Source organism: Chlorocebus sabaeus, chromosome X, assembly GCF_047675955.1.
Source record: "Chlorocebus sabaeus isolate Y175 chromosome X, mChlSab1.0.hap1, whole genome shotgun sequence".
NCBI lineage: Eukaryota > Metazoa > Chordata > Mammalia > Primates > Cercopithecidae > Chlorocebus > Chlorocebus sabaeus.
This window is the reverse complement of record NC_132933.1, coordinates 77,838,218-77,850,108: the sequence shown is the minus strand read 5'-3', so window position 1 is coordinate 77,850,108 and position 11,891 is coordinate 77,838,218.

Here is an 11,891-nt window from a genome sequence, read left to right as displayed (position 1 = left end):
TGTGTTGGGTGCATATATATTTAGGGTATTTAGGTCTTCTTGTTGAATTGAGCCCTTAACCATTATGTAATGCCCTTCTTTGTCTTTTTTGATGGTTGTTGGTTTTAAGTCTGCTTTTTTTTCTGAAATTAGAATAATGAACTCTGCTTTTTTCTGTTTTCCATTTGCTTGGTAGATTTTTCTCCATCCCTTTACTTTGAGGCTGTAGGTTTCACTGTGTGTGAGATGGGCCTCTTGAAGACAGCATATCATTGGGTTTTGTTTCTTTATCCAACTTGCCACTCTGTTACTTGGGGATTTAGTCAATTTACATTCAAGGCTAGTATTAATATTGATAAATATGAATTTAATCCTGACATCATATTGTTAGCTGGTTATTACGCAGACTTGTTTGTGTGGTTGCTTTATATTTTCCTCATCTGTGTGGGCTGATGTTCCTTCAATCTTTGAAGTTGTCCTTTGGATGGGTTTTTTTCTTTTAATTTCTTTGATGCCCTTGAGTGTTTGATTGCCATATAAACTGGGTTCAGTCAACTGGCTTTGATTTTAGTGTGCTCCTGGATCTTGGAGGAGCCCCCTTCAATTACTGTCTGCATGCCCATGTTTCTTTTGTTGGGTGTTCTGGTCCACAGTGCTCCTTTTGGTAGGACCTGCTGTTAGCAGACACACTATATCCTTGCCAAGGCAGTGCTGATTTGCTGCCTGAGTGCTTCCTGCAGGGGGACATGGGCTTGTGCCTGCTTGCAGAGTTCAGACAGAAGGGGAAACGTTGTACTGGAAGCTCTTTTAGGTGTGGTCCATCTGGTTACAAGAGACAGGAGTAGGTTGAGTTGCCTGAGATGTCACCTGAGTGTTTCCAGGAAAACAGGAGGTAGTGCCCCTCAGCAAATTCAGGCAGAGGTAGGACCTCTAGGCCGGAATCTCTAACAGGCATGCCTCACCTGGCTATGAGAAGCAAGGGTGGGTGGATTCACCCACCCTGCTGTCCAGGTGTTTCCCAGGACAACAGGAGGCTGTGCCCACCAGCTACATTCAGATAGAATTGAGACTGCTGGGCTGGAAGCACTAGCCAGCATTTCCTTCCTGTCTACCAGCAGTGGGGATGGATGGGGTCATCTGCCCTGCTGTCTGGGTGTTAACCAGGATAACAGGAGGCTGAGCATACTAGCTGGCTTTAGGCAGGAGAGAGAGCGCTGGGCTAAAAGGTCTAGCAGGCATTACCTGTCTGGCTACCAGTGGTGGGGGTGAGTGAGAGCACATGCCCTGCTGTCTAGGTGCTTCCTATGACAGCAGGAGGCTGCATCCACCAGCTGAGTTCACAGACAAGTGGGAGTGCTGGGACAGAAGCTTTAGCAGGCATTGCATGCCTAGCTACCGGTGGCGGAGTTGGGTGGGGTCACCCACTCTGGCATTTGGGTGCATCCCAAGACAACAAGAATTGCTAGATGAGTTCAGGCAGAAGTGGAACCACTGGGTCAGAAGCTGGTGCTGAGCCCCATCTGGTGAGGGGGAATGGAACAATCATTCTGTTCCCAGCACTGCAAGTGCAGCTTCTACTGGGGCTATGGCACTGGTGCTGGTCTGCTCCAGGGTCCAAGGATTATAGAGCTCCCCCTGGACTCGGGAGTTGCCCCTGCAAAATGTCTATGTGGCTCTCTGGCTTAGTCTAGAAGTGCAGTGGGGAGAGGTGCAGGGGATGAGGGGAATTTTCCCATTCTCAGTCTTGCACAGGTCCCTGTGGTGAGCATGAATCCCCAGGGGTATGTCACTCACTCACCCTTTCACGTGTTGGAGAGGTTCTCCTGGCCCCATGCTGAGCCCAGAAAGGCTGGTGCCAAGCTTTACTCCTCTCTGCTCTCTGTGTCCCCCTGCTGCCTTGATGGATCCCAATGTGGTGTCTGAGATGATTGTCCTGTAGTGTCAGTGTTCACTAGCCCTATTGTTTCCTCTCTATGAGAGCAGTGCACAGGAACTGCTTCTAGTCTGCCATCTTGGCCCCTCCCCTCTGCCTTTTTTTATTATAGACATCCTAGTGGGTGTGAAATGGTAGATCACTGTGGTTCTAATTTTCATTTCCCTAGTGGATAATGATGTTGAGCATCTTTTTATGTATTTATTGGCTATTTGTATATATTCTTTGGAAAAATGTTTATTCAGATTCTTTTTGCATTTTAATTGACTTATGTCTTCTTATTGTTGAGCTGTAAGAGTTCTTATACATTCTACATTAAATTCTTTTGGCAAAAATGTAATTTCCCAATATTTTCTCCTATTCTTTAGGTTCTCATTTTACTTTCTTGATGACACACAAAAGACCTTAATTTTTATGAAGTCCAATTTATCTATTTCTGCTTTCTTCCCTTGTGCTATTGATGTCACATCTCAGAAACTATTGTCTAATCCAAGGTCATGAAGATTTATTTATATGTTTTCTTTTAAGAGTTTTACAGCTTTAGCACTTACAGGTAAGTCTATGATCAATTTGACTTAATGTTTTTACGTGGGGTGAGGTAGGCATCCAGCCACATTATTTTGCAGATGACTATCCAGTTGTCCCAGTACCACGTGTTGAGAACACGACTTGCTCCTCCATCAGATTGTCCTGGTACTCTTATTGAAAAGCAAATGACTCTCAATTACATTCCACTGATTTATATTTCTATTTTAAAACCAGTACCACACTGTCTTGATTACTGCATCTTTGTAGTAAATTTTGAAATCAGGAAGTGTGCATCCTCCAACATTTTTCTTTTCAAGAATGTTTTGGATGCTTGAATTTTCTTATAAATTTTATGATCAGTTCAATTTATGTAATGAATTCAGTTGGAATTTTGATGGGGTCTATAGATCAATTTGAGGAGTATTGCCACCTTAGCAATCCTATGATCCATGAACATGGGATGTCTTTTCATTTATTTAAGTCTTCTTTCATATTTTATAACAATTTTAGAATATAAGTTTCACAATTCTTTTGTTAAATTTCTTCCTAAATATTTTACTGTTTTTGGTGCTAATATAAATGGAGTTGTTTAATTTCATTTTTGGACTTCTCATTGCCAGCATGTAAAAATACCAGTGATTTTTTCTTTTTGATATTGTATCCTACGATGTTGTTGAATTTGTTCATTAGCTTTAATAGTGGTTTTTATTGGGGGAGGGTATTCCTTTTTTTATTAGATACAGGGTCTCATTCTGTTACCCAGGCTGGAGTGCAGTGGCACAATCATAGCTCACTGCAGCCTTGAACTCCTGGGCTGAAGTTATCCTCCCACCTTGACCTCCCAAAGTGTTAGGATTACAGGCTTGGGCTACCACACCGTGGCCTTAGGTGTGGATTCTTTTGGGTTTCTGGAATGTAAGATCATGTCATCTGTGAATAGAGGTAGTGTTACTTCTTGCTTTCCAATTTGGATGCTTTTATTTATTTTTCTTGCTTAATTGCTATGGCTAGAACTTCCATTACAATGTTGAATAGAAGTGATGAAAGCAAACATCTTTGTTTTGTTCCTGATCTTATGGGAAAAACTTTCACAGTTGTACCATTGAGTATGATGTTAGCTGTGGGTTTTTCATATGTGGCCTTTATTAATGTTGAAGAAGTTCCCTTCTATTCCTAGTTTATTGAGTATTTTTATTGAGAGATGGTGTTGGACTTTTGTCAAATGCCTTCCCTTCATCAACTGAGATGAAATAAAAACTCCAGAAATAGAAGAAAATGTTTTTTCAAAGAAAAGAAAAAGAGACACTACTTGCTCTAAGAGCAAGCACAACAGCCTAGGTCACTCTTTCAGCACACACATTCTTGCTTTGAGACCTTCCATCACTTACACATAAAAGAAAAATAAGAAAAGTTTTTTAAAAAGCAGAAAAAGGTATAATCAGTATGGGGAATATTAAGCACACTAATGACCCTGGTACTTTAGCTACTATAAGTAGAATTCCATTCTCCCAAAATGAAGGCAAAGTCTATATGACACAAGCATTTCTAAATTAATACCAACAGTTCATTTCTTACAATGAAATTGTAAAACAATGGCTTATAAAGCTGAAGTCTGTGTGTGAGAATTTCATCTTGGCATAACCTTAATTTAGAAAGACAGTGATCTCTGCTTTTCAAAACTTACTCAGTCTCCTCCTAAATCTGAGTTAAACTCTGGGAGAATAGGGAGATGACTTCAGTACTTGAGGGATCTTAGAAAGGTCTCTGTATACTTCTCACTAGGCCCTGATCATTTTAGAGGAATGAGACTAAACTTTGATACCTCAACATCTAACACAGTTCCTAGCCTAGAAAGAAGGCACTTATCTGATAACTACCTGGGAATCAATGTATGTGCATTGAATGCTTTCTGAGACTCATGTGGTATATAAATGATAGTTCCTAATTACCTAGAGGAAAACATCTTGGAAAAGTGTTCTCAGCAGATCAGATCAACAGGTCTCAAAGGTTTACAAAGTACCTTCACACTGGAGCATGTAGCTCTGTCTTTCTCTGGGAGATTTTTCAACAGTTGATTCTAGTCAAAGCTGAAAGACAGAATCCGACATAAATGTCCACAAGCATCTTGACATAACACTACCTGGAACATATTTCCAAACCAAATAAATATGCCAATATGCTGTCTCTACCCAGCTATTGTACAGACACTTCAAACTGAACTTTTTACCTTCCATGCAATTCCATTCTGTTCCGTGGAAATCTGAGTCACCCTTGCATCTCTCATCTCCCTCATCCAAGTCTACTTTATGTAAAATATCTCGCATGAATATACCCTTCTCCCTTTTGTTCCTACTTCCTCTACTCTAGGTCAAACCCTCATTCTCTACCATTGTAGAAGCCTCACCAGTTTCTCTACTTTCAGTCTTGTTGACTCTATTTAATCTTTCATAGCACAGCTGTTGTGATCTTTAAAAAATACAAAACTGATCCTATTATTCTCTTGCTAAGAAAACATTAATGGCATCTCAAAACCTACAGGGAAAGCATCTTCTCTGATTCATTCTTTCAGCCTCATCTTCCACTTAATTTCCACACATGTGCCCTCTAATCACACTAACCTTCTTAAAATATCCTGAATAGGCCATACTCAGTCATACACTTATGTCTTTGCACATTTTATTGTCTTTGCTTGGAATGTGTTTCTACACTCTCTGACTGGTAAGCTCCTATTTATCCATTAGTCTAATTCATAAGTCAGTTCCTTTGTGAAGATATCTCTGACTTCCTAAGGCAGGGGTAGTCAATTTGTGCTCTACGTTCTGTATATTGTACTATTATTGCTTTCATTTAAACATCTCTGGCTCCCCCAGTAAACTTAAGGTTAGGGACTAGTTCTGGGATGGAATAATCTTTATATCCCCAACCCCTTGCAAAGCACTTGATACAAAGCAGGCATTCTGAAAATATTTGTCAATGATCAATCCTTCAACAATACAGTCTTGCTATTGAGCCTGTCAGCAAAGTGACACTGCAAATGAATAGAAACCTTATAAACACATGGCTTCAGATACCCACAGTGATGGATCTTGGTTTTAATACAAGACACCTTCTTGTATAGATAAAGGGGAAATGTTTTCTCCCATTAGACAAATTCATTTTGAGTTGAGAAGAATTTTAAAATATATAAAATATAATATTAGTCTTTCTCTTCAAATGTACAAATAAATGGGAAACTAAAGATGAAAACTCACTTCTTTAAGTAAAATACTTTTAGCTTTTTGATGAAAAGGGACTTGATTTTTATTTAAAATTATGGTTATTACACATATACTTATCAGTAAATAAACACTTCGAAAGTTCATATTCATGTCTTTTTAAAATAATTATATATGTTTTAGCAAAGGAAAACTTTCCAGAATAAGTTGGTCATTTTTGTTAGCATAAAATACCTTCATTCTCTTTTTAAATACAGTCTGGTGAAAAATAACTCACCAATATTCATGACTAGCCAACTGAATAGTAAATAACATGTCTCCCATGACCTCACAAGTATCTACTTCAATTAGCTCTGGCAAATTTTAAGAAACCATTACTTAGTTTCCTTATGTAGATGCAAAATTAATCTGAAGAGTAAAGAAGTGAGTCATTGCTTTAAATTGTACTATTATGTACCTTCTAAAATGAAGCCTAAATCTACTCTGAGTTGAATAACCTGCATTAAGGCTACAGCAAACAACAAGAAAGCACTTTTCCAAGAAAAATGTCAGGGATGTAGTTAATAATCTGAGATGGAGGGTCGGTCTCAATGACCTCTAATTTCCCTTTCAATGCCAATATTTTATGGTTCTATGAAATCAAGTCTTCCTAACTTGTGATTTGAATATATTTTCTTTAAATAAAACCTGCCTTACCATGAAGCACATTTGTTAATCAAATCACATTTTCAATGCCTTTCATTACAAAACCAGAAATGGCTTCTCTAACAGGAAGAATTGGGACCAAATGACAAATTTTAAAACACACACTTAATAATGCAGGAACTCATTTAGAATGACAGAGTTACACGGGAGAAACAGGTCATTTTCTGATAAAGTATTAATAACAATTCTCAGTACAAATCAAAAAGTACAAAGAGTACCCTGTGTTGGAAAAATGAGCATGAGATCAGAAACTAAGTATCTCTAGTAAATATCCTTTTGGAACAAAAAACTATTGGTCTCTTTTTGTGTAATCAAGGATTTTTGAACTGTTTATAATTTAAAGCTACAATCCCTTTTAATACAATGAGGATGAAGTTTTCCTTAAAAATTATTCCTTATGATTTCTTTCAGGGCCAATTTCCCCACATGGTGGCTTTCCCTCAGGTATAGAAAACCTCAAACAAGGCTTTGAGAGGAATATAACATAGTTAGTGAAGGTTACTGGCTCTGTTATCAGTTAGTCTTGGGGATTCAGGTCACTCATGACCTTAGACAAGCTCCTTAAAGTAACCGAAACTGTTTTACCAGCTATAAAATGGATTGTAATAAGGATTACATGAAACAACTTTTTTCAAATAATGTGATAAATAATTGTTATTATTAAGGTGAACACCAAAAATGATCATTAACATTTGGACTACTTGAAATTGTTACCAGGTAGAGCTCTTTCAATTAAAAATATTCATTAAAAAAACTTTTCCATATAACTTTGTTTCTTGTTCTTACATAAAGAGATAAATGGAAAGGGACAGAGATTTTATTGTTATCATACTTTAAGTTCTGGGATACATGTGCAGAACGTGCAGGTGTGTTACATAGGTATACATGTGCCATAAGTATACATGTATAATGGTATACATTTGCTGCACCTGTCAACCTGTCATCTATGTTTTAAGCCCCACATGCATTAGGTCTTGTCCTAATGCTCTCTCTTCTCTTGCCCTCCACCCTCCAACAGGCCCTGGGGTGTGATGTTCCCCTCCCTGTGTCCATGTATTCTCAGTGTTCAACTCCCACTTATGAGTGAGAACATGCGGTGTTTGGTTTTCTGTTCTTTGTTAGTTTTCTGAGAATGGTGGTTTCCAGCTTCATCCATGTCCCGGCAAAGGATGTGAACTCATTCTTTTTTATGGCTGCATAGTATTCCATGGCGTATATGAAGGGCAGAGACTTTTAAAGGTCACAAATGTCATCCAATGAGGGTTGCTAGAGATTTTAACTGTCCACTTAGACTTACAAACTTAATTTTACTCTATGATTAATTTTTTTACTATAGGAGGGGGCAATATGGCCTTCCCATTTCACTTAACAAAAATAGGAAAAACAATGAAAATAATTGGTTTAAGTTATAACCAATAAAAGCTGATTAATTCACAGAACAAGTGGTTATTAATCCAGTGTTTATTATGTGCAAAGTCCAAGGCAAATTCACCCCAAAGAGGACTCAAATGAGAAAAATGTTCTGTTTGCCCTCAAGGAGCTTATAGTGCAGTAATCTGTGAGATTTAAAAAAAAAAAACACAACTTTAGTGCAAGGCCTAATGTGCTGAGTGCAAATAGATTAGCACAAAGTGTGATCAGTTTTTCCTAATGTCTTGAAACATTTTCTGGATGTAGCAAAGATTTCTTTAGTCATTTAAAATATTAATCCATATATCTTAACTAAAGATTCAGAATCTTTCTACCTCTTACTCATTTGCAACAAAAACAGCTCAGCTCTATCTTTAGTTTTCCATGCAAATTGGGAAGGGCAGAATGTTCTCACATAAGGTAAGGTCTCACTTTTTGTTATGGTTTTAACTGGTTTCCCACAACGTTCTATTGTTTCGTATTATTATTTCTACAGAGAGCCAAATGGGCTGTCAATTTTCTGTCTGCCTCTTTGAATGAAACTGGGCAGATTAACAGGTTTCTAGCTCTCTAAATCAGGAGTCCACAACTCCCAGGCCACAGAAGGGTACAGATGTGTGGCTTGTTAGAAACTGGGCCATGCAGCAGGAAGTGAGCAGCGGGAAAGTGAGCTCTGCCTCCTGTTAGATTAGTGGTGGCATTAGATTCTCACAGGAGCAAGAACCCTATTGTGAATTGCACATGTGAGTCATGTAGGTTGCACACTTCTTATGAGAATCTAATGTCTGATGATCTGAGGTGGAACAGTTTCATCCTGAATCCATTCCCCCAATCCCCCGCCACCGTCCATGGAAAAATTGTCTTCCATGAAACCAGTCCCTGGTGACAAAAAGGTTGGAGACCACTGCTCTAAGTGATGTAATCATGGTGGTGATTTGTGGTGGTAAGGACAAGGACAGTATTGGAAACCTGGGTTCGAGTATTGGTTCTATCACTAACAAGCTATGTGACCTTAAAAGACATTTTCCTCTCTATGCCTTCATTTTCTCATCTATCCCATTTTTTTTGGTGTGATGAGAACATTTAAGATCTATGTTCTTGGCAATTATTAAGTATGCATCATTAACTGTAGTCACCATGCAGTACATTAGATCTCTAGAACTTATTTATCCTGTTAAATTAAAATTTTGCACCGTTTGACCAACATCTCACCATTCCCTTGCTCCCCCAGCTCCTGGGAACTATCATTCTACTCTCTGCTTGTATGAGTTCCGCATTTTTAGATTCCACAGATAACTGAGATCATGCAGTATTTGTCTTTCTGTGCCTGGCTTATTTCACGTTGCATAATGTCCTCCAGGTTCATCCATGTTGTTGCAAATGACAGAATTTATTTTTAAGGTTGAATAATGTTTCATTATACACACACACACACACACACACACACACACACAGTTGATGGACGCTTAGGTTGATTCCATATCTTGGCTATTGTGAATAATGTTGCAATGAATGTGGGAGTGCAGATATCTCTTCAACGTACTGATTTCATTTCCTTTGGCTATAATCCCATGAGTGGGATTGCTGGATCATGTGGTAATTCCATTTTTAAGTTTTTGAGGAACCTTCATACCATTGTCAATAATGGCTGTATTAATTTACATTCCTACCAAAAGCATGCAAGTGTTTCCTTTTCTCTACATCCTCATCAACACTTGTTATAGTTCATCTTTTTGACAATAGCCATCCTAACAGGTATGAGGTGATAGTTTATTGTGTTTTCTTTTAAATTTAATTTCATTTTATCTTATGTTCTGGGATACATGTGCAGGACATACAGGTTTGTTACATAGGTAAACATGTGCCAAGGTGGTTTGCTGCACCTTTCAACCCATCACCTAGGTATTAAGCCTGGCATGCATTAGCTATTTATCCTGATGCTCTCCATCTCCCTGGCCCCCATGACAGGCCCCAGTGTGTGTTGTTTCCCTCCCTGTGTCCATGCTCATTGTGATTTTAATTTGCATTTCCTTTGATGATTAGTGATGTTGACCATTTTTTCATATACCTGTTGCCATTTATATGTCTTCTTTTGAGAAATATATATGCAGGTCCTTTTCCCATTTTTAAATTGGCCTGTTTTCTTCCTATTGAGTTCTTTGTGTGCCTCACAAATTTTAGATATTAACCCCTTATCAGATGTATGTATGTATGTATAGTTTGTAAATATTGTTGGGGTCTGTTGTTATCCAAATTGATTGTATTCTTTAACAAATTGGGATTGTGGTTATGCTAAAGGAAGCTTGCAGATTCTTAGCTAAAGACTTTTAGTTATATCATCTGGATGAAATATTCAAGGTTCCTGTAATCACCTCTTCTAACCTCACTCTTTTTTTACAAAATGATAAAATTTCCACTAGCTTAGAGGTTGGGTTTGGGGATAGCATAGTACAGGAGGGAGCAAGAAGATGGTGATGATAAATAGTGTTGAAGATGTCTAGGGAATTTAGGAAGTAAATTGATATAGTCCAGCTTCCTCATTTTACTGTTTAGGAAACAGAGCCTGACAATGGAGGTAAATTAAGATAAGAATAACAACAGCTAGCATTTACAAGTTGCCTACTGTGTGCCAGGCACTGTCCTAAGTGCTTGACATGCATTATTTCATTTAATACCCACAATAATACTCTAGAGTAGGTACTATAATACCCATTTTACAGATGAGAAAACTGGAACACAGGGAGGTTAACTTGCTCAAGGTCACATAATTAGAGGTCACACAATTTAAACTTTTAAATATGACATTTAAGACCTTCCATGATCTGATACCAGCCTATCTCTCAGTCTTGTTTCTTACAATTCATATTCATGTATCTTGCATTCAAGAAAACAGTTTGCTTAATATGCCACATGCTTTCCTCATGTGTTGCCTTGGGTGTGATACCTTCTGTTTCTTCTCTTGCTATCTCTACAAGTCCAAATGTTGCCCATTCTTTAAGATCCAGTTCAAATGTCATTCAGTTCACTTAGAAGAATCTTCAGCCTCCTCTGTGCATCTGAAGCTCTTCAAACTGACCTTCTGCCCAGGAAGGGCTTTTATTCTGGTTTAGCTAGAGAGAGGGATGGTAAGAGAACCTATACTTTTGTCAGTTTCCTAGAGCCCTGCCTGCCTTATAAGCTTGTCATAAGGATGTAATGAGAAAATGGATATAAAAGGGCTTTTGAACTGTAGAGCACTGTAATGGTCATCATTGCATTTGGAGTATCTCTTTACTTTTCCAGGTTTGGGAAAACAGTGTCTTTTCAGGGTATGCCTATTTTTAGGAGGGCAAAGTTCCATTTCTGATCTATATTTTTGAAAATGTCAAAAGTTGAATAAGAAAAAGGGCAAGTAATAAAAGGTAACATGGACAAATACAAATACTGACTTTTATTAGGTGATGAGAATGTGGACAATTATGGTATTACATTTCTGTTGCTTTTATAATAGAGGAACATGAAAAGATGAGAAAAGCAAGGATAGTTGCTTGGAATTAATTGTGTATGCTCATAGCTTTTGTTTGATTTGCAAAATCTGTGTTCATTTAAAAGCCCTAAGAGCAGGCTTATGCTCTTTACTGATAGAGTGATAAGGCCATAGTGCTATAAAATGAAGGGTGGCTACAGGCCCAGGTTTTATTTATGTCTATGTGTGCATGTATAAAACCCACCTCCATGCTAAAGGATGACACTCAAAAGCCTTTAAAGAGACAGTGACATCTGCTATGGGGGAGTCACACTTGGGACAACTTGATTGACCATTTTTGGCATATGCTGGTCTAAATACCTCATCTATTGGCTAACAATCTTTTCTGAATTAGGTCCAAGTCTCAGCAGGCACATTTCCATCTGGTTAAGTTTAGAACTCAAGCTGTTTCTAAAAACGACCTTACAACAATACTAGCCTAGGCAAAAGGTTCTTATGTATATCACCCCTGTCCTTCTCTAAAATACATTTTCATTTTTCTTTGTTTTAGACCAGGGGTGAGTGACATGGTTGTTGGGGCTCTTGGAGCCTGGATTTTGATGAAGAGCAAGACTGGTTTTTTTTGTTTGTTTTTTTTTGTGGGGTTTTTTTGACA